The sequence below is a fragment of the Ascaphus truei genome, chromosome 4, assembly GCF_040206685.1.
Source record: "Ascaphus truei isolate aAscTru1 chromosome 4, aAscTru1.hap1, whole genome shotgun sequence".
Classification (NCBI taxonomy): domain Eukaryota; kingdom Metazoa; phylum Chordata; class Amphibia; order Anura; family Ascaphidae; genus Ascaphus; species Ascaphus truei.
In genome coordinates, this window is record NC_134486.1 from 8,801,215 (window position 1) to 8,824,176 (window position 22,962).

The 22,962-nt window shown below is 46.2% G+C and overlaps 1 protein-coding gene and 3 non-coding genes across 9 annotated transcripts in view; 3 read left to right on the forward strand and 1 right to left on the reverse strand.

Annotated features, from left to right (window-relative positions):
* AGBL5 (AGBL carboxypeptidase 5) overlaps positions 1-5,019 on the reverse strand; it is an 84,977-nt gene extending 79,958 nt beyond the window's left edge. For 2 of the 6 annotated variants that reach the window (XM_075595300.1, XM_075595301.1), the window contains exons 1-2: positions 4,842-5,019; positions 1,677-1,748 (exon numbers count right to left, since the gene is read on the reverse strand). The gene's annotated coding sequence lies outside the window, so the exon portion shown is untranslated. The remainder of the gene's footprint in view (positions 1-1,676; positions 1,749-4,841) is intronic. The other 4 variants (XM_075595303.1, XM_075595304.1, XM_075595306.1 and 1 more) reach the window with 3 other exon arrangements.
* A 183-nt stretch (positions 5,020-5,202) lies between these two features.
* On the forward strand, positions 5,203-5,288 carry TRNAY-GUA (transfer RNA tyrosine (anticodon GUA)). Its single transcript is given in 2 exon segments — positions 5,203-5,239; positions 5,253-5,288. It is a non-coding gene; the product is annotated as a tRNA-Tyr (tRNA).
* Positions 5,289-6,102: 814 nt separating this feature from the next.
* Positions 6,103-6,175, forward strand: TRNAA-AGC (transfer RNA alanine (anticodon AGC)). The gene has a single exon. It is a non-coding gene; the product is annotated as a tRNA-Ala (tRNA).
* Positions 6,176-6,667: 492 nt separating this feature from the next.
* Positions 6,668-6,753, forward strand: TRNAY-GUA (transfer RNA tyrosine (anticodon GUA)). The gene is given in 2 exon segments: positions 6,668-6,704; positions 6,718-6,753. It is a non-coding gene; the product is annotated as a tRNA-Tyr (tRNA).
* The last annotated feature ends 16,209 nt before the right edge of the window (positions 6,754-22,962 follow it).

Consider the following 22,962-nt stretch of genomic DNA (forward strand, 5'->3'; position numbering starts at 1 on the left):
TGACACGCACGCTGAGGCAGAGGGGGGACTGAGAGAACAGCTTTACTGTGCTGAGATCCGATCTGTGTGATCTAAACGCTTATATTCTTTTTACACCTTGTGAGTGCATTGCACATACACTTACTTTTAAAGAGATTCTTTTATACAGTCTGCACTATGTCCGTTTTTATGTTATTCATTTAAGGTCTCCAGCACATACTAATCCACTCAGACTCACCTGCATGACGGTCCTACGGGCTGTCCTTTAAAGATACCTTTATGGGAACAATACTCACCATATACTTGTGAGTATTTAGCACATTGCACCTTGAATATTTATTCACACTATTATCACAATACTGCACCATCAGAAATCTTCTTCTGTTTTACATGGTTTTGCGCTTCCCGATGATCTTCACCCCTTCTATGTCCACGGGATCGAGAGAACGACCCCACACTGGGTTAAGCAGCATCCATATATGTTTGTATTAGTATCACATTTTATATATTTTTTCTACACTTGTTTATATATAGATATAATTTTTGAGCGCCACGCTTGATATAATTGCTTTTCACAAGGAAAAAACTAGACCGGTAAAAATCAAACCTCCAACCGCATCGCGTGGGAAAACATCTTGAAAAAGAAAGACACACAGAGGAAACTGGCCATTTAATAAGCGGAACAGATCAAAACTAAATGAGTATGTTCAGGCTTTGAAATGGGCCATCCCGATGTAAACATCCTCACTGATTCATTAATAACCCAAGCTGTGCCATGCGGCGGGCACAAGCTTATAAGGGCCAGTGTTAAAACAGATAAGAAGCTGAAGGTGACAGTGCTCATTTGCATATCATTACCCAGAATCCCAGGCTGCAGTAGAAGCACTCTATGCCACGTGATAATGGGGAAAGGCAGGGTTGCAGACCTGTGAGACATAGGAACGTGCTCACAAGTGATATTATTATTTGCTGTACATTAATAGGAGCCACACCAGAGCCATTTGATTTATTGCCTGACAAGAAAAGAAAAGGAGAGCCATTATGTGAGGGCGAGAAACCTACACAAAACACGGCTGTTAGGATTACTGGTGACTACCAACAGCAGGACAATGTTTGCATGTTCCAAGGCTCCTCTGGCACCATGGAGATCTAGTTTAAAACACTGAATTCAAACAAGCCTACATTGCAGCCTTTGCGTTTTTAATGCCACAATGACAGAGCACTGGCAATTATCATCACATTAAAAATACAGCTACCAGGAATGTGCGTTCACAGCCTACTTGCTTTAGCCTGCAAAAGTGCATCACGACAAAATACATTCTCCAATAAAAGGTCATGTCATGGTGTGACTTTGGCTTAATAAATACAGCTTTTTAAAACACCACTTTTTTATAATGTTTTTCAATCCCCATTTTTCGGAGACGTGTGACACTGCAAACTGATTTCTGCGGACTACAGGGCTAGAAAAGCAGATGAACCAGGAGCTGGGCTTTCTGCAGAGATGGGTTGGGACTTCAGAAGGGTGATAATCCAAATATAAAATATAGTCATTGACAATACTGTGAATCTTCATTTGATTCAAAATTAACATTTGAAGCCTGTTCAACAATACTCTGTGTTCACTTAAGGAGTTATTCTACCCATGCTCAGTATGCACAGGATGGAATAAAAGCCAGGAACTGGTCCGGCTGACTTACATCTGAGGATGGAGACGTCCTTCTCACATCTCTTCTTCTGACGAGCAAAACGCATCTCGCGCAGGAAAGAAACTGGAGGTAAAAGCAAAAGAATAAAAAAACTATATTATGGGTCTATTTTTGTTATGTTATTATACTACCCACATGGTCCGTTAATGGCACTCCTGTGTATAACAATTTACGTAGCTACAACCATGGGCGCAGTGCTTTACTTAGAAGTAATAATACGCCAGTCCCAACGCAGGGAATGTAATAAGGATGCAGATAATTCACAGAACAGTAAACACGAAGAAAAAGGAGGATTTCCCCCCAAAAGTAGTATGTTGGGAGAGTTGCAAAGACTAAAAATGTAAGATTGTAATGTGAATGGAAGGCTTGGTAAGGTATAGTCACTGTGATAATGAAGGCTACCTGGGACAGGTATTGTTGTTTTGTTAGAGTTAATGAAACACTTGATAATGTTTTTCAGAAGAGCCTTTGAGATGGAGAGAGGGGGTTGGAGGGTAGGGAGGGAGGAAGAGTAGCAGAGGTAGGGAGCAGAGGCAGAAAGGTTTTAGGTGGGAAAGAGTCCTACAGACAAGAGATGCAGAGAAAAGAGAGCCAGAGACCAGCAGGAAGAAAGGTCCCGGTTTATATCCTGGGAAACCTTCCTCCCTCTGCTCGGGTTTCAACTCTAGTCCAGAGATTAGAGCTAAAAGATAAGGAGGGGCAGAGGCTTGGAGATATATAGGTATATATTTGTTAATAAATACAAAATGTCAAGGGAAGGCAATATAAAAAAAAGAAGAAGAGAGCAGTCATTGTATGGATTTACCCAGGCATGGCTAAACATCCGATAGTTATTCAGCCAAACAAATACAGATAGCGGCATTTTCATATATCACCATTTTGATTTAAAGCAGCAAAACGTGAACTCATATTTTTTTTTTTAATAAATCAAGTTCGTTGTATTAGCGAATACTTACTGGTTTGTATTATTATTATTACTCGACTCTTAATGCAATTTTTTAATGAGTTTGAAAGCATCCTGCGATTTCTATAGCAGGTTTTAGCAACCTCCCCAGCAGTGCAAGATCTTTGTAATACTTTCCTGTTTGTGATAATGTGTTACCAATATTCCCAGCAGTTTGAGCTCCAAACTTTAACAATAGATAATGTTACCAGAGTAAGTTATCAGCACCTGCCACAAGCTGAGAGACGTACACTAACCCCCACACCCCTGTGTGAAACTGTTACCCATATACCCTGCAATCATTATACCCTATCCCTAGTATTCGTGTAATTATTGTCCCCCACCCCCTATTATTCACGCTTTGGCAATACTGAAATGTTCTTTCGTCATGCCAATAAAGCTGATTTGATTTGATTTGTAAGGCCCGTTCAATACTGCATGCGGCCGTGAGCACGCGCCGCATCCTTTTCCCTGTTATAGAGCCAGGAGCTACAGCTACTGTGTATGTGTGAGTGTGAGTGTGAGTGTGAGTGAAGAAAGTCCTAAATAAGAATTTTTTTTTTTTAAATAATGTTTTTTTTGTGTTTGTTTTTTTTAAATTTGTACACGTACACACACACACACACACACACACACACACACACACACACACACACACACACACACACACACACACACACACACACACACACACTTCCCACACCGAGGTGTGCGTGCGTGGCCCTTGTATTTATTTATTTATAAAATATTTTACCAGGAAGTAATACATTGAGAGTTACCTCTCGTTTTCAAGTATGTCCTGGGACATACTTGAAATAGAAGGGCTAGCTGACCTCAGCCAACTATAACTGCCGCGCTCGCACGGCGTAGCGCCCGCAGTATAGAACCAGCCTAATATAAGGATACATTGTAGCTGCTGAATTACACTGACTAAAGCCGCCACTGTTATAACACCCATAAGGATATGACCAGATTTCTAACAGGAGCACCAACCGATTAACATCTTAGGTAAGAATGTACAATTATACATCGTCACACGCTTTACATATACAAATAAAGAAACAAATAATAAAAGGAGGGTGATATCAGCTACAGTAATGATGTAACCAGATCAGTGTGTCTACTTCAGGTGTTATATACGAGATATATAGCTACAGTAATAAAATAACCAGAGCCTAGTGTCTACTTCAGATGTTATATAAATCTATATCTCTATCTACACACACAGGCACAGTTCTGTTCTCGAAACCGGGTGTCAAGCGAGGTGCAGTGGATTGGCAAATGTAGACTATACCAACAAGAACCAACACACTCCAGAAATGTGGTAAATAAAAAAAGGTGTTTATTTGTTAATCAATGTTTCTGTCCCTAATGAGACCTTTCTCAAAAGGATGATCGTCAGAAAGGTGCCATTGGACCGATATATAAACCCGCAAAACCAAAAACCTTTTCATTTTCCACATGAGTGGAGTGTGTTGGTGATGGATATATATATAGATATAGAAAATGACCTATGCACAAACAGTAAGAACCCATCACGGTGCAGTAGATCAAAAGTGCGTGAGAGAAAACGTCTTCTTTTCCAGGTAATAAACGCACACCTTGTGCTCTTCTGTTTGAGGCTTGTTACTCCGCTGGGGTGGGAAGTGCGGGTGGGAAGTGCGGGTGGGAAGTGCGGGTGGGAATCTGGGTGTCACCGTTTCTCCTGCTTACAGTCGCACTAAATTCAGAAGCAGGATATAGCGAAGTACGGATATAACATGTGCAATTAATCAATACCCCTAAAGAAGCGTTTTAAAGTGAAACATTTTGGGTTAACTCCCTGGACTATCAGATCCACCCTGGAAATTTAGAGGAAGTGATTTTTTATATATATATATATATATATATATATATATATATATATATATATATATACATACACACACACACACACACCCGTCCGCTGACATCATGAATACTGTGTGTATATATAAATATAAAATAATACAGTGTGTATATAACAATATACAGTATATATATTTTTAATATACACACATTAAAACACTACCAACGTCTAATGTACACATAAACATACATATTCCTTCATGCATATACACATATACACACATTCTATCCAATGTGTGCGTGTTTACATATAAATAGGCACATTATAAGCAGGTCTCCGCCCGTACGTGCGCCCCTTCTATACGGAGACACGGCGATATACATACACTGCCTACTGCTGCACGGGCTCCGGTCTCCACACTCCCGTTCCGGGTCTGCTCCGGTCTCCAGTCTCCCCCCCGGGCTCCGGGTCTGCACGGCTGACACTGTAACCCAAACAAACGCACCAAGCCTCAGCTCCGTGCCGGACAACAACACCCTGCGCTCCAATTGGTCGTTACCGAGGACCCCTGAGCAAGCCTGGCGCTGATTGAATGCCTAGCTCGTAATCGCGTCCTTCATCACCCGGACACATGCGTTCCAAGCCTCTCTGTGAGAACATGACGTCAGGTATCCATGGTAACCGTGAGATATTACAAACGCCACACATGGTTCATGTGTGTATGTGCGGGTGATAACAGCATGAAGCCTTCGATAGCTCAGTTGGTAGAGCGGAGGACTGTAGTGGTAATACAGCAATCCTTAGGTCACTGGTTCAATTCCGGTTCGAAGGACTTCTATTTTTAATTTATTATTTCATCCTGGAAATATGTATTTGTTTATATTTTATTATTATTTCACCCTGGTAATATGTATTTGTTTTTATTTTATTATTATTTCATCCTGGTTATATGTATTTGTTTTTATTTGACATACAGCCAACAGGCAATTACCATTATTTTATCTTTCTACTAAATATTTAATAAATTAATGACATATTATTATTATTCATTTTCAATACGAAATAGTTATTAAATAGCATAGCTGTGCAATACTAAATAACCTTTTTTATTTTTATTTTTTTATAGAGGTTGCATACTAAAAATCAAATTCTTTAATAAACTCCAAACTCGTTGCTGAATATTGTCTAAAAAAAAAGAAACAGCTGGGAACATCTGTACAGGACGTGAATCCATTGCTCAGCATCTTAGGCCGCGCTTATAGTGCCGGCGACGGTGACATCACGCTGCGGTCGCTGGAAAAATCAAATTGAGATGACTTCCAGCCATCGCGACCAAGCCGTCACTCCGTCTCGCCGCGCTTACTATAAGCGCACGCGATGGTGGCAATGCATTGGTTTTGACACGACGTTGCTGTCGCCGGCACTATAAGCGCAGCCTTAGGTTGCTTAATTCGGATTATTACATATGTCTGTGTGCCCCATGGATCCTTTGCTAAGTACAGAACATCATTTCTTATCATTGTTTGCAAAATATCCCAAATGGAAACCATTGCTGGCTACAGAAGATTTCCTATATGGGACTATACAGCAGATACACACATGGGCATATAACATATAGATCTGAAAACTGCTGGACTTTCGTATATGGGGGATTAGCTCAAATGGTAGAGCGCTCGCTTAGCATGCGAGAGGTAGCGGGATCGATGCCCGCATTCTCCAGTTACTTTTCTTGGTGTTTGATTTGGTTAGCAACTTTTTATTCAGATTGAACAGATATAACATTATATTTTCTCTCATTCTGAGAGTACCCCTGTAGCCCCACCCTCTCCCAACACTGCTCACAATTGTATTTGCTTGTGTATCTTATGCCTGATATCTACATTATTTAGTGCATTATTCTATTCCCCCTTCATTTGGTGCATATGTAGCATGATTGGATATATGGGAATTGTTTTATATCATATGCTTTTCTTTGCATGTATAATCCCCGCAATACAAGCTCCAACACATGCAGCAATTACATTTTGTTCTAACTCGTAGTTTTACATAAATATATTACAAAGTGCAGTTGTATGTAGAAGAAAACGTACTTTATAGCTTTCAAATTAACTTCATCTTTATATTTGTGATTTACTGGAGGGATCAGCATGCTCAGTGTTACACGCACAGAACATGTATGTATACGGTTATTTCTTATTGCAAAGCATGGAGCCTTCGATAGCTCAGTTGGTAGAGCGGAGGACTGTAGTGGTAATACAGCAATCCTTAGGTCACTGGTTCAATTCCGGTTCGAAGGACTTCTGTTTTTTATTTTCAAACTCATTCAGATGTTTGATATTATGTCAAATAAAAAGTGCAATTGGCTATCAGTATGCCAATAAGTATAAATTCTTAATTCTGCTACAGGAGGAATACACATTAAATACTCTTTATATAAAGACATAAATACATTACACAGATACATTTCATTACTGACAATCTACCTGTAAATACAATGTATACAACAAAAAACAAAAATGCCCAAAGCTACTTCCAATGTGACAAAAATACACAGTGCAATACTTATATATCTCTTGTAAAAGGGTCATTTAGTTTAACCCTTTGGCCAAAACGTCTTAAGCCTGCTGCCACTTACAAGGCATGACCGGAGCAGGTCCTAACACTCACCTGGGTTAAAATTCTTATTTACCTGTATAATTACAGGAAGAATGATCACATTGGATCTGTCATAACCTGGCAAAATGACCTGCCAACTTGGAAAGTGGGGTGGGGCAAACTTAAACCTTGGGGGGGAGGGGCCACTACCCTCCCATAAGCAACTGAGACCAGCTGCACACAGTTAACAATGACACATATATCCAATAATGCTATGTAGCCCTTTTTCTGACGCTCCCAAAGAGACTACTGGTAACTGCACACACCTGTGGCTCCAGGAGATCAGAGCCTCCGCTAGCTGGGAGCCTGGGGTAACACTTATAGCGCAGCGCCTCCACTTACCCAGGATCCCCGTGATGTGAGATTCCCCTGGGCAAGAAACATAACAACACCTTATGATTGTAACTGGTTTTTACTGTAACGCAACAATACCTTATCACTTTATAATGAACCGTAGCAATAACACATATCACATATACTCTTATACTATAACGCAATATAACCTTAGTGGCTCGGCCACTCTCATCAGGAGTAACGTCTCCGTCCCCTCACCGCGTGCCCCACACACCGTGTCCATGTATAGTACTATATTGGTATAGGCTCAGTCCTTTGGCCAGTTCACTAGTGTCCCCAAAGAGTTACGCCTAAGGCGGGATCATCGCCTGTTGACCGGTGTTGGTGCACTTGATGTAAATAATACCTTCCGGTCACGGCGTTGACCGGCAACAGCTTCAAAAAGGATCTGTCAATCCGACATGTGGCCTCCAGATATCAGATATCCTCCAGATATCACGGTGTCCAGCCGTCTGGTCCCAGATGACTGCAACCGCTGCAACTCTGTGCTAACTGGTACTCAGTAAGGGTGATGTTCGCTATCACTATAGGGCTTCCCTGCAGCACTGCAACCTACGGTGACTTCAGGGATTCTCCTAGGGGCCTGCGGGGCAGAACTGTCCTATACAGATGGGTCTCTGACCCCCTGCACCCACACTACCTCTCCCTTCACCTCCCGGATCTCCTCTCACTAGCTTCTACCTAATAACTGCAGCAACGCACTGCACTCAACCTAATACCTGCAGCAAACACACTGCACTCAACCTAATACCTGCAGCAACCACACTGCCCTCAACCTGGTGTCTCCTTGTATGCGCACACAACACTGACAGCTGTGTCACTGACAAGACTCCACACCACACACGCACCTACGGGCAGGGTCCCTACCTTAGGGGCCTACCCTCAGCACCTACCCACTACCCTAATAGGGATTGGGGCCTGCCTGGGACCTGGGGATTATCTTACCTGGTGTAGGAGCCACTTGCTCCCTACACCCTGCCTCCCCCTTCCTGCTCCCAGCTCCAACTGACTCGCTCCTAAGCCCGCGAAATGTATCAATCTGCTCTCCCAGTACAATCCACTTTTATTATAGAATCTATACTATTTTTATTAACACATAACTATTTTCTATTTGATTCACGATTTTATTTACAGACACGCGGCACAGCAATGGGCACTTCATTTGCACCACTTATGCAAATTTATTCATGGGTTATTGGGAGTTCACTCACATTTATAGTCACGTTAATCCCTTTCGTAATAATATTATTTTCTATCGTAGATTTATAGACGATCTGTTTATGATTTGGGAAGGTGATACAAGGTCACTGACGGAGTTTGTGGACCACCTAAATAGTAATGATTACAACTTAAATTTTACATTTTCATTTGATGCTCAAAAAATTGAATATCTGGATTTGTCATTGTACATTTATTCTAATCAGCATATTCAATCAGATGTGTTCAGAAAAACTAATTCAAGGAACACATTTCTTAAGGCGGACAGTGGACATCCTAAGCCTTTGATTAGAGGCATCCCAAAAGCGCAATTTTTACGACTCAGACGCATATGTTCAGAGGAAGATCATTTCATAGAACAATCAAAACAATTGGCGTCCAGATTCCGCTTTAGGGGATACAATGAATGTGACCTACAGAAAGCTTTTGAACATGCTTATTATACCCCACACATAGATCTATTGAAAAAACGTTCTAAGATTAAAGAAGGTATTAGTCAAACACCTCTATATTTTGTCACTCAGCATAGCAGACAAGCAAATGTAATTCGTACCATTGTTGCTAGACATTGGAATATTCTGAGTCTAGACAACAAATTGAAGCCATATATTCAACAACTACCCAAATTTGTTTTCAAAAAAGCAAAATCACTAGCAAGCTACATTTCACCTAGCATGTTCATCAATCCTTTGCAAAAAACTAAAGGCTTCACACCACCTGTAGGTTTCTTTAAATGCCGTTTTTGCAGGGTATGTACCTTTGCCAAACCCATTAAAGTAATACACTCCAAGGTTAATAAGGATAAAATAAAACTTAAGAGTTTTATCACATGTAACACCAATTTCGTAATGTACATCCTAACATGTGGTTGTGGCAAGAGCTACATAGGAAGAACAATACGCCCCCTAAAGAATCGTATAATGGAACACATTAGAAGCATAAAGAATGGAGATCAGAGATTGCCAGTGGCGAGACACTTTTTAGAATGCCCATTGGGCAAATTGGATTTGTTAACATTCAGTGGGATAGACCATATCCCACCCCCTGTCAGACGAGGTGACCGACAGAACATCCTTAATCAGAAGGAGATGTTCTGGATATTCACTATGGACACCATGTCACCAAAAGGAATCAACGTAGACTGGGAGATAAAAAACCTTCTTTAAGTGTCTCTCTTCTCCCTCCCTGGCAACCCCTGTTCCGTTTAATCTTTCGTTGCTTCTCTTGTCCTGGTTCTGTTGTAATCCTTTTGTAAATTGAACTCACTTTATAAAAACTTATTATAAACTAGTTATTGATTAATTTGAAGTATATAATGTACCACATATACTCTGGTCTTTATTGCTTAAGATTCATGTGACCAGCAAGACAAAAATTCCAATAAGCTTTTATAGTTGTTTTTTGATTTCATGCCTTGAATAGTAAATTACTGAATAACAATTAGATGAAGATAAGATTTGGTTTATGATCGAAATGTTCAAAAAAACCACTGGGCAATAATACAAGGAATCAATTCATGTTGTTGTTTGTATTTTTATCGTTTAATATTCATTGGACTTCATTGTGTATTTATTTTTATTTTTTATTATACTTTTTTCATCATTCTTTTCATTATTTTTCTTGTGCTTTCCGGTCTTTCTATTTGTCTTTTCTTTTTCTTTCTTTTTTTCTCATCATTTCATTTTCTTGGATTGACTTCATTACACTTTGTGACAATCTGGAAAAAATTGAGAGTAAAACCATACCTCAATTCCTTTGAATGCTTATATGATTGGCAACAAAGTGAGCAATATTGTCAAAAGTGTATATACATGTTGTCCAGTTTTCTAAATAACATTTCTAAATAACATTTGTGTTAGATGTATCTATTTGAGTTTGATCTATAGTCTGTTCAGAATTGCATGAATTTTGGGTAATTCCAATTATTGTTTAAGATTTAATGTTCTATATATTTAATTCCCCTGCTATTACTTGATTTTAATCAATCAATGCATGTTTGCATTGATTTAATTAATTATACATTTTAATTTGTGTCGCTATCTTAGTAGGTAGAGGTTAACAGAATATTATTTGGTAAATAGTATTGTTATCCCACCTCCCTGTAAGGTTTATTGCGATTATTGTTTTGTAAAAATTGATATAAACATCTGATTCAATTAATTGTTTCTCTATTGGCATTGTATTTGCCATTTTCTGCCCTGTCTTCTGGTAGTAGCTCATTACGGGTGCGTTTACACTCACCAGGTGAGCAAACTCCCTTCGTACACCATGGGAGTCCCTGCTAGCACCGTGAGTGTGACGTCACTTCCGGGTGAGTTTCGTACTTCAGTCGACACGGCAGCAGGTAATTTTCACTCTTTGAGAAAGGCCCGTCGTTGCTGAAACGCGTTAGAGTTGCGGGGGGGTGCCTTCCCCTCTCTCTTTTTTAAAATATCCATGCCACAATAAAGTTTTTTCTATAGCACAGTCCAGCCTCTGTCCACTTGCTGAGCGGCCATGCCCGCTGTCTTTCCTCCTCGGTGAGGTTACTTTGCCTTCTCTCCCAGTAACCTTGCACTCCCATTGGCCGCTCTGTAGCACCTGGGGTACATAGCCCTAAGCCTCATGGGAACTGTAGTCTCGTGGAGGCTGCCGTAGCATTGGGGCCGCGTGCGCGCTTGCACTGCGCATGCGTGACTCCCTAATGGCCGCCGTAACTCCCTAGCCCTATCTGCGCATGCACGATCACTGCGCATGCGCGCGAATCTGTAATGGCGGCCCCCGCTAGCCGGGTGCGCCGCAGAGCATCGGAGCGCTCCCTGCTCCGGCCCCCACCTTCTCGTCATGCCGGCGGGTCCGTCGCTGCCTCCGGCGGCACCCGCGACCACTTGGCATGCAAGGATGGGGGTCTCTGGGACCAAAAAGAGACCAGGGCTACAGCTACATATGCACCAAATGATGGGGAATAATGCACTAAATAATGTATTGAAATAGATAACAGATAACAGGCATATATTGCAAAGTGACTGCCAAAAACATAGACATGAAACACTTAAGTAATAATCCCTGAAGAACAGGGCAATACTGGCCAATAATGCCCTGTTCTGAGGAGATTACTACTATTATAGGCTAAATGCAGGTGTTTGGCGGTCACCTGACTGGCCCTCCGCTTCCCTCAGCGCCAAAAATTAAATTGACTGTAAGCACGCCTGCGGAAGCGTCTACCAAAGCCCCACACATGCCGGACGAAGGAGATAATTTTCCTGTCTCAGCGCGGCTCAGCGTGGTTCAGCGTGGCTCGGTGCGGCTCAGCGCTGTTTTTTAACTATGGCCCCGGGAGAAATCCCTGCTTGAGGGTCTCTTTCTCCTTCTTCCTGATAGATTTCAGTCTCAGGCAAGAAGTATATTAAACAGGATCACTTTATTCTTTATGCACATGTCAAAGCAGTCAATTAGCCGCTTATAGGGCCTGCACACTAAGGATGTCCCTGGACCTACACACCCAGCCAGCGGGCATCAGGAGCAGTCCTAGCTCTTCCCTTACTCTCTGGTAGGGTAAGGGGAACAGTCTCCCCCCGCTCCCTTAAGGGAGGGCACACAGTATGCAGAGCCCTGCACACTGCTCAAGGGTAGACTATGCCTCTCTCAAGGTAGAGGCCGACTGCCTAAATTCAGGTAGTGCAACCCCTTAAGTACAGATCCAGCAGGAACCAGCCCCTTGCCCCTGATTGGACACCAGGCCTGATTACACTACCTTCTCTGTGACTCACTGAGCTGCAGAGGTTTGGGGAAAACCCATGATTACTCCTGGCTACCTGCCCTTACCAGGGATTACTGCCAGGAAGAGGGCAGACAGATAGCCCTAAACCAGCCAGGGCTACATATAGATTTTTTTTAAATTAAATTAACATGGTAAATACATTAAAGCACCTCTATATACACTTATGCTGCAGATATCTATATCCACACACTGCCACCGCCTCTGTGTACACACACATACACACAACACTGCAGCTCTGCACACAAACAGCTGCACACACAAAAACATGCATACACACACACTGCTGCTACACACAAACTCTGTAGCTGCATCCAAACTCTGCTGCTGTTGCTGCTACACATACATACAGCACCACACACACACACACACACAAACTCTGCAGCTACACACACACACACACACTCTGCAGCTACACACACACACAAACTCTGCAGCCACACACACACACAAACTGCAGCTACACGCACACACACAAACTCTGCAGCAGACACACATATACACACACATACTCTGCAGCAGACACACACATACAAACTCTGCAGCAGACACACACAAACTCTGCAGCAGACACACACACAAAATCTGCAGCAGATACACACACACAGTGCAGCAGACACACACTCACACATACAAACACACAGTGCAGCAGACACTCACACACACTCTCTCACACACACACACACACACACACACACACACACACACACACACACACACACACACACACACACACACACACACACACACACACACACACACACACACACACACACACACACACACACACACACACACACACACACACACTGCAGCAGACACACCCACCCACACACACACTAGATAGTCAGAAACTGCAGCTACAAACAAACTCTGCTGACAGACACTTAATTTGTAGCTCAGAGCTGTTCCTGCCTCCTGACCAATCCCCGGCCCTGTCTCAGAGCTGTTCCTGCCTCCTGACCAATCCCCGGCCCTGTCTCAGAGCTGTTCTGACAAAAGGAAAAGCTGATTGGCTTGAAATAAACACTTTGCAAGCTGCCAAAAATTCCAGGCATTACTGAATGAATAATGCCCAGAATTTTAACCAATCAGAGAACAGGGGTTTCAATAATGCCCAGAATTTTACAGCTTTAGCCTATAATTAAGTAATAATCCCGAAGAACAGGGTATTACTGGCCAATAATACCCTGGCTGGAAGAGTTGAAGGCCCGAGCCGAAGCCGAGGGATTTTAACCCAGCCAGGGAATTATTGGCCAGTAATGCCCTGTTCTGAGGGGATTATTACTATTATAGGCTAAATGTAGGCTTTTTTCATAAAATAATAGACACTTTTGTAAAGATATATAACTCAGAACTATGGTGATGCACCTGTGTAGGAAAAAGAAGCAAAGTAGCAAATGAGGGGGGGAGAGAGGGGGAGGAGAAGAGAGAGAGATATGGGGGGGGAGAGAGAGATGAGGCGGGAGAAGAGAGAGAGGTGAGGGGGGGAGAAGAAAGAGATGAGGGACGAGGGGAGAAGGAGAGAGGCATGGATGGGGGAGAAGAGATAGGTGAGGGGGGATTGAGAGAGGTGGAGGAGGGGAGAAGAGAGAGAGGTGGGGGGAGCGAGGTGAGGGGGGAGCGAGATGAAGGGGGGAGAAGAGAGAGATGAGGGGTGGGAGAATAGAGAGGTGAGGGACAAGGGGAGGAGGAGAGAGGCATGGGTGGGGGAGAAGAGATAGGTGAGGGGGGATTGAGAGAGGTGGAGGAGGGGAGAAGAGAGAGAGGTGGGGGGAGCGAGGTGTGGGGGGGAACGAGGTGAGGGGGGAGTGAAGGGGGTGAGTGAGGTGAAGAAGAGCGAGGTGAAGGAGTGGGAGTAGAGAGATGAGGGGGTGGGAGGAGAGGGAGAGATGAGGGGAGAGAAAGTGATGAGGGGGGGGAGAGTGGTAGGGGGGAGAGTGGTAGGGGGGAAAGTGGTGGGGGGAAAAGAGAGATGTGGAAGAGTTGGGATAGAGAGAGAGGTGAAGGGAAAGAGAGAGAGAGGTGAGGGGGGAGAGAGGTGAGGGGGGAGAGAAAGAGGGGGGAAAGAGAAGTGAGAGGGGGAGAGAGAGAGGTGAGAGGGGGAGAGAGAGGTGAAGGGGGGAGAAAGGTGAGGGGGAGAGAGAGGTGAGGAGGGAGAGAGAGAGAGGTGAGGGGGAGAGAGAGGTGAGAGGGCGAGAGAGAGGTGAGGGGGGAGAGAAAGAGGGGGGAAAGAGAGGTGAGAGGGGGAGAGAGAGAGATCAGAGGGGGGAGAGAGAGGTGAAGGGGGGAGAAAGGTGAGGGGGGAGAGAGAGGTGAGGTGTGTGGAGAGAGAGAGGTGAGGAGGGAGAGAGAGAGGTGAGGGGGGAGAGAGAGAGGTGAGGGGGGAGAGAGAGGTGAGGGAGAGAGAGAGAGGTGAGGGGAGATAGAGGTGAGGGGGGAGAGAGGTGGGAGGTGTAAGGAAACGGGGGACACATCCCCTGTGGCGTGTCCACTTCCTACCTGGACGGACTCCCGCAGCAGCCGCCCCCACATTGCCCCGTCGGGTCTCCGCTCTCGGCGGCTGTGCACCGCTACCTTCACCTCCTTCAGCAGTGCATGCTGCCACACTTCAGGGTAGCACATGCGCAGGGCTTACAGGCCGCGCACGCACCCAACATTCTATCCCTCAGCTTCACATGGGTGGCCCCGCGCCCCGCCCATCGCGGAATGCTCCGCCTCACATCCCAGCCACACACCTGGCTTCCTCCTCCTCTCTGCCCCTGAGCCTATCCCTGTGTCAGGAATCCGCTCCGCGGGTTACTGGTTACCTTACCTTGCAGACCGGTGCAGTTCTGGAGCAGCTTTCCTGATGTTTGCTGCAGCCTGGATTCACTCACCAAAGCTATACACACTCCCTCTGGTATCTACTGCAGCTGTGCAGCCTATTATGCAACCTAGACTTGCATTCATTCATTGGAGCAAAATCTTCACACCCCCGCTGGGGATTGGCCCGCTGGCCTTTAAGTATTGCCTTCCCATAATGCTCCTTGCCGAGCATAGTCCTTACCGGATGTCACCAACTGTTCTGCCACAAGCTCTTGCTTGTTCTCTTGTGCTGAAGCGGAGGTTTCCCTTGCGTCCTTCAGCTTCCTGTTCTCCTGTGCTGAAGCAGAGGTTTCGTCCCTGCGTCCGTCAGCTTCCTGTTCTCCTGTGCTGAAGCAGAGGTCTCGTCCCTGCGTCCTTCAGCCTCCTGGATTCCTGCACTGAAGCGGAGGTTTCGCCCCTGCGTCCTTCAGTCTCCTGGATTCCTACACTGAAGCGGAGGTCTCCCTGTGTATCTACAGCTTCCTGGTTCCTGGGGCCTACTCTTTCCCTAATCTAGAGAGGCCGTGTCCTGGTTCCTGCGCTGCTACAGAGGATTCCCTAACCCGCTCAGGACTCTTGCGCTGTAGCGCTGGTTTAACCGTGCAGCTAGGCGGTGTGTAAATCTGGTCTGTCTTCCACCTCCTGAGACCAGTACCATGGGCCATGGTCGCCGCACGCGCAGAGAACCCCCCCGCGCTCATAAGCCGAAGCGGGGTTCTCCTGACTCCCTGTTGCCGAACTCTTGCTTGGACAATGTTTATTCTGACGTCTCCTATCCTGACCCTGGCTTGTACAACGACGATGCTGTCTTCTCCAATCCAGACCCTGCTACGTACGACTATGAACTGCGCAATCCGGATCAGCCTGCGAGGTTTAAGGTCGGTGCTTTTACAACCCTACCTCAGCCACGCGGTCCGACCCGAGTTTGTGGCGAGCACAACCGTGACAGTATGCTCGGCCCCACAAACTCGGACTGTCCTGTGGTGAGGGTTGGTAAGTTTCTGTCTGAACTCCTGTCCCGGCCCGTAGGCCAGTCCCAGTACCTATGCGAAATACTACCTCAAATGGGAGATCCGTTTATGTTTGAAGGTTTAACCCCTTTGCAAAAAAAATGCCGTAAAGATCTCTTTTTGAAGGCTTATCGCCTCAAGTACTTAAAACAGCTTCTGGCCGCTAGTATTCTCTTCCCTGATTCCCCTTTGTCCTGGGATAATGTGAATCCTGGGAAACTGGCCACCGCCTGTAATACACTCCATGCCCTGGCCTTATCATTGGACATTTACGTAGTACCAGAGGATCCTCTCCTCATGTTTGCTCACGTACAAAAGATACTCTGCCTACTTTCCAAAACATTGGACATTTGCATAATAGAACAGGATTCCCTCCTCGCCAGCTGCGCTGACGCTTGGCGGTCCCGCTCTGCTGCCAGTCCTGTTGCTAAACCTGGGAGCATACCTTCCTCTCCAGGAGATGACAAAACTGTCCCACTAGCATTGCTCTCCAACGTAGTTACTACCACGGTCCCTAGCCCTGATTGTTTGCCCGGGTGCCCTGATTCCAATGATATGTCTACTGTAACCCCAACCAAACAGTCCTGTGCGCTTTCCCCGTCTGAGAAAGAATCCCTAAGTTCTGTTCCCAGGGTCAGTTCTGTATTAACCCTTGGGGGGCAGTTCTCTGAGTTTCCTTTTGCTATTCCCTGTTCTCTGCCAGCTAAGGTCACGCCCCTAGCACCAGAAGAGAGATCCCTAGTCTTCCCCAATTCAGAGAGAAGTCTAGCTATGTTTTACTCTCAGGTATGGTCTGAATTAACCCCTGTAAATTCTTGCTGCCTCCAAGTTAATGCCTTTGTTTTAGCCTCAGAGAATGAGTCCACAAGTCAGACAGCAGAGGTTGCATTGAAGGAGTCCCCTAACCTTAAGGATTCCTTAGAAATTCTTTGCTATAAATCCCCTGCTTCAGCTCAAGTTTCCGCAGTTTCACCTCCGGAGACTTCAGCTAAAGTTCTGGTTCCTGTAAAATGTATTCAGGAGTCAGGGTTTCCCCTAAGCTTAGCCACAGAGTTCCTCCTCCCGGGTATTTCACTGAACCAGTCTGTCGCCCAGAGAGCGGTGATCCCTGCTTCAGTGCATAGTTCCCACATTGTGGAATCTGCAGTCATTTTTGGTTTCCCAGACATTCCTTACCAAATACCTACTTCAGAGACCAGTACAGTTAGGTTTAAACCCCGTGTACTGTCTGGGTGCTCCTCTTCACTAAGCTTAGGATTAAACGCATACAGTAGTCTATATGTCTCTCCTGGGGTTCATGTTGTGTTTCCAGGAGGGTTTGCTGACACACGGCTTTCTCTCAAAAGTGACGCTTTTTCATTTATACTAGTAAGAAGCCTGCACACTGTTTCCCCTCTCCCTGAATTGTGTCTTACTGGTCCTGAGACTCTGAGAGGTAATGATTTTCCTTCAGATTCTGAATCTCTTCCTACAATGGTTAGCCTGACTGGGGGCCCCCCTGATTTCTCTGTCCAGGCTAATCCTTCAGGGTTCAGCATATCTGTAGTCACTCCCTTAGTACTGTCTGAGGTCACCATGCATATATTACAAGTCTTAGGGTTTAAATCTGAGCTATTTAGCTGTCCTGCCTTTGCTGAGACCCAGTCCCTCAGTGCTGTGTCTAAAATGCCCCAGCAAACATGGGCTTACTCTGGGAGGAGATTAAAGCTCCTGTCTTAAAGGGTATTTTTTCTCACATGTCCAGCAAATCTAGAACCTCTGTAATTGTTTCTAAGTCACTTATCAATACATCTGATTTTTTCTCTAATCAAACCCAGACACCCTTACTATCTGTTAGGAGTCCTGGGATCAGAGATTTTGCACTAGAAAACACACCTATTCCTGTTTGTGTCAGGTTAGGCACCCCTGTGGTTAGGGCCATTGCAGTTTCAGAGAAAACTCCTTGTACTCCTAAGGTGCCTGTCATTAAGAGTTTTCATAAGTCATACTTGCTGCTTGTTGATTCTCAGGTCTCTGTCACTGAGGTACAGATTTCAGCTTCTGATGTTAGCTTCCCTCCCGCCACTACCCTGGCTCTGCCTTTTTCTCAAGTTCCTGATAGGAAAATTCCAAGGTCTATTCCTGATTCACTGACAATACTATCTTCCAATGAAGATTTCCCAGTATTGGAGAGCTCTACTGTTGTTTGCTTATCTGCTCCTGCTAAACCATGGTTTGGGGCCTCGGATTTTTCAGTTGCCCCTGTTATTTCCTCTCAGTTGGAAATACTCTGTACGTATCCCAAGATTTCGGTCCCTATGCCTGGTTTACTGCATGCCTTGTCACCTTCCATACCAATACCGGGAGAAGCTCCCAACCAGCCTATACCCTTACTAACCATTACCTGGGAGCCTTCTAGAGGAAAAATTCCTCGCAAATTCCAACATACAGTGGTCAGCCAAGACTTTTTCTGTTACAAAGTTCCTCCTGGTATATTCGATCAACTAGCAGGGCCGCTGATCCTAGATTCCGATTCCTCTATTAAGGACTGGGCTTTCAGTGGGGGTCCTTCTTCCGTTGCTGCCCTAGAGCCCTCTGGTTCTTCACAGCCCAGGATTTCCAAGACATTTTGCGAGGCGAGCCATGTACCAAGGATGTTTCTTCCATCTATCTCATATCCTAGAACTGTACTCACCAAAGAACTGCTCGTTTACGGATATCCTTTCCACCTAAGGAATTTTAGGAACAACTCAATGTCCCCAAGACCCATGGATGACCCTGTCTGGCCGCAGTTCTCACCGGGGGGTGGGAGTACACTAAGGGTTAACCACGAGTCCCTGGACCACGACTCTAACCCCAATCCTAGACGGTTCAGCAACAATTCCCGGTCCTCCAACTCTATGAGTGTTCATGTTCGCCCGGAGGTCTCACGTGAAGGGGGGGATACTGTCAGGAATCCGCTCCGCGGGTTACTGGTTACCTTACCTTGCAGACCGGTGCAGTTCTGGAACAGCTCTCCTGATGTTTGCTGCAGCCTGGATTCACTCACCAAAGCTATACACACACCCTCTGGTATCTACTGCAGCTGTGCAGCCTATCACTGCAACCTAGACTTGCATTCATTCATTGGAGCAAAATCTTCACACCCCCGCTGGGGATTGGCCTGCTGGCCTTTAAGTATTGCCTTCCCATAATGCTCCTTGCCGAGCATAGTCCTTACCGGATGTCACCAACTGTTCTGCCACAAGCTCTTGCTTGTTCTCTTGTGCTGAAGCGGAGGTTTCCCTTGCGTCCTTCAGCTTCCTGTTCTCCTGTGCTGAAGCAGAGGTTTCGTCCCTGCGTCCGTCAGCTTCCTGTTCTCCTGTGCTGAAGCAGAGGTCTCGTCCATGCGTCCTTCAGCCTCCTGGATTCCTGCACTGAAGCGGAGGTTTCGCCCCTGCGTCCTTCAGTCTCCTGGATTCCTACACTGAAGCGGAGGTCTCCCTGTGTATCTACAGCTTCCTGGTTTCTGGGGCCTACTCTTTCCCTAATCTAGAGAGGCCGTGTCCTGGTTCCTGCGCTGCTACAGAGGATTCCCTAACCCGCTCAGGACTCTTGCGCTGTAGCGCTGGTTTAACCGTGCAGCTAGGCGGTGTGTAAATCTGGTCTGTCTTCCACCTCCTGAGACCAGTACCATGGGCCATGGTCGCCGCACGCGCAGAGAACCCCCCCGCGCTCATAAGCCGAAGCGGGGTTCTCCTGACTCCCTGTTGCCGAACTCTTGCTTGGACAATGTTTATTCTGACGTCTCCTATCCTGACCCTGGCTTGTACAACGACGATGCTGTCTTCTCCAATCCAGACCCTGCTACGTACGACTATGAACTGCGCAATCCGGATCAGCCTGCGAGGTTTAAGGTCGGTGCTTTTACAACCCTACCTCAGCCACGCGGTCCGACCCGAGTTTGTGGCGAGCACAACCGTGACACCCTGAAACAGCCCGGACACACCTCCGCCCCTCCTCTGCTCTCCATTGGTTAGCTGCCCTTTATTACCCCAGTCCTTCCTCTCCTTCCTCGCTCTGCATAGCTTAGCTTCTAGTACCTTGTGCTGTTTGGAGTTCTATGCCTGGCTCTCTTCTCTGTTCCAGTTCGTATTTCTGATTCGGCTCGTCTGCGTACCCTCTCTGGATTTGGACCCCGGCTCCCCTCTGACTTCGTGTACCTCTCTGACCCCTGGACTTGGCTATGGACTACGACTTCGCGGTTCTCTCCTTCCCTTGACCCACGGCTTACAGACTCACTACTCAGACCTCTGGCACCCAGGACTCGGCAAGTATCTAACCATCCTTCTCTCACCAGACCCGGCAACACACCCTACCACACTCCGGGCACGACCTCACTGCTGTGGGTGTGTGGTATACTCCCTTCCCACCTCAGTACTGGGGACTGGTCTGGTCTGCGGGAAGCACAGCATTACAGCAGACCCCCCATAGGTGGCCCAGGCGGTGACCACGGAGCACTGGCAGTACCTGAGCAACCAAGTAACAGCCGTGGCGCAGCAGCTTTTCAATCTCTCTCTCCAGGAAGCACGGCTGAGGATTCTACCTGTCCAGGAGGCGCGTCCACCTCGGAACCACGTATTCCCGCACCGAACTGATACACTGGATATCCGCTCACTTGTCGAGGATTCCTGAACCAGTGCGACATCCAATTCGAGTTGTCCCTGTCTCGTTTTCCCACGGACCGCTTCCAGGTAGCCTACATCTATGCCCTTCTGACTGGTAATGCACTTGCCTGGGCATCACCTATCTGGGAACTCAGATATGAAATTACCCAAGACTTTCCTAGGTTCCAGCGTGAATTTCAACAGGTCTTCAACACTCCGGCCCATAAGGAGACCGCTGCTTCCTCCCTGTTCCATCTTTCCCAAGGTCGCAGGTCTGCGCTCTGGAGTTCAGCACCATCGCCGCAGAGACTCGCTGGAACGACAAAGCCTTTTTGGCAGCCTTCTGGCAGGGTTTGGACGAATACCTAAAGGACGACCTTGCCGCCCAACCCGACCCTCCTCGCTGGAGGACTTTATAGCTCTGAGCTTTCGTGTTGACCAGCACATCCAGGAGAGACGCCAGGAACGCCAGCATCCCAGGTTCATGATGCCCATCTCCACTCCACCTAGGCCTCCTCCAACTGCCATGCTGGATCTTGACGCCCCGGAGCCTATGCAGATTGGTAGTCAACAACACCGTTCCGCTGAGAGAATTCACCTTAGGAACGAAGGTCTCTGTTATTATTGCGGCTCTCCTGACCACTTAGTACGACACTGTCCCCTGAGACCGGGAAACGAGAACGCCCAGTGAGTTCTGAGGGGCTTCCCCTGGGTACCATCTCTTCTTGCCCCTCTCTCCAAGAAGAGCTTTCCAAGAGAATTCTAATGCCCATAGTCCTCGAAGCCCCCAAAGTCCGGGTATCGGCCCCCGCATTCATTGATTCCGGGTCTGGTGGCAATTTCATGGATCAGGACTTCGCAGTTAAGAATCATATTCCTTTGATCAAGAAGAGGGTACCCATTGGTCTTGAAGCCATAGACGGACGACCCCTACAACCGGCTTTTATCTCCTTGGAGACTCCCCTTCTCACACTTTCAACCACGGACGGGCCTCACGGAGCAAATCTCCTTTGACGTCTTCCGCTCCCCCACGGCCCAGGTCATCCTGGGATTGCCTTGGCTCCAGCTACACAATCCACGTATTGACTGGACGGACCGATTGCCCATTCAGTGAACTTCCTCCTTTAAGGTTCCTGAGGAGTCTTCCGTGACCACTCTCGCGGGCCTTGAAACTTCCGTTCCATCTCCCTCTACTCTCTCAGAAGTATACCTCAATTTCAGGGATGTCTTTAATAAGACACAGTCCAAAGTTCTTCCTCCACATCGCTCGTTTGACTGTCCCATTGAGCTGATTCCCGGAGCCACTCTTCCTAAATCTAAATCCGACCCACTCTCCTTGCCTGAGACCAAAGCTTTGTCTTCGTATATTCAAGAGAATCTGAAAAAGGGATTAATCCGGAACTCTACCTCCCTGGCCGTCGCGCCGGATTCTTTTTCGTATAGAAGATAGATGGTTCTTTGAGACCCTGTATTGACTACCTTGGCCTCAAGAAAATCACAATTAAAAACCGGTATCCACTTCCTCTTATCTCAGAACTGTTCGGCAGGCTAGAGGGGGCCACTATATTTTCCAAACTCGACCTCAGGGGGGCAAACAATCTGATTCGTATCCGGGAGGGCGGCAAGTGGAATACCGCCTTCAACACGTGCAGCGGTCATTATGAATACCTCGTGATGCCCTTTGGCCTCTGTAACGCCCCGGCCGTATTCCAAGAGTTCATGAATGAGATCTTTCGGGACGTTCTGAATATCTTCGTTGTATATCTGGACAACATTCTTATCTTATCCAGGAGCCTAAAAGAACATATTCGCCACACCAGGGTGGTCCTTTCTTGGCTCTGCACCAACAGGCTCTATGCTAAGATGGAGAAGTGCCTCTTTCACCAACCTTCCACAGCCTTCCTTGGCTACATTATTTCCGATGAGGGGTTCACCATGGATCCGGAAAACTGAAGGCAGTCCTGGATTGGCTGCAACCTAACTCCATGAAAGCTATCCAACATTTTCTCGGGTTTGCGAATTATTACCGGAAGTTAATCC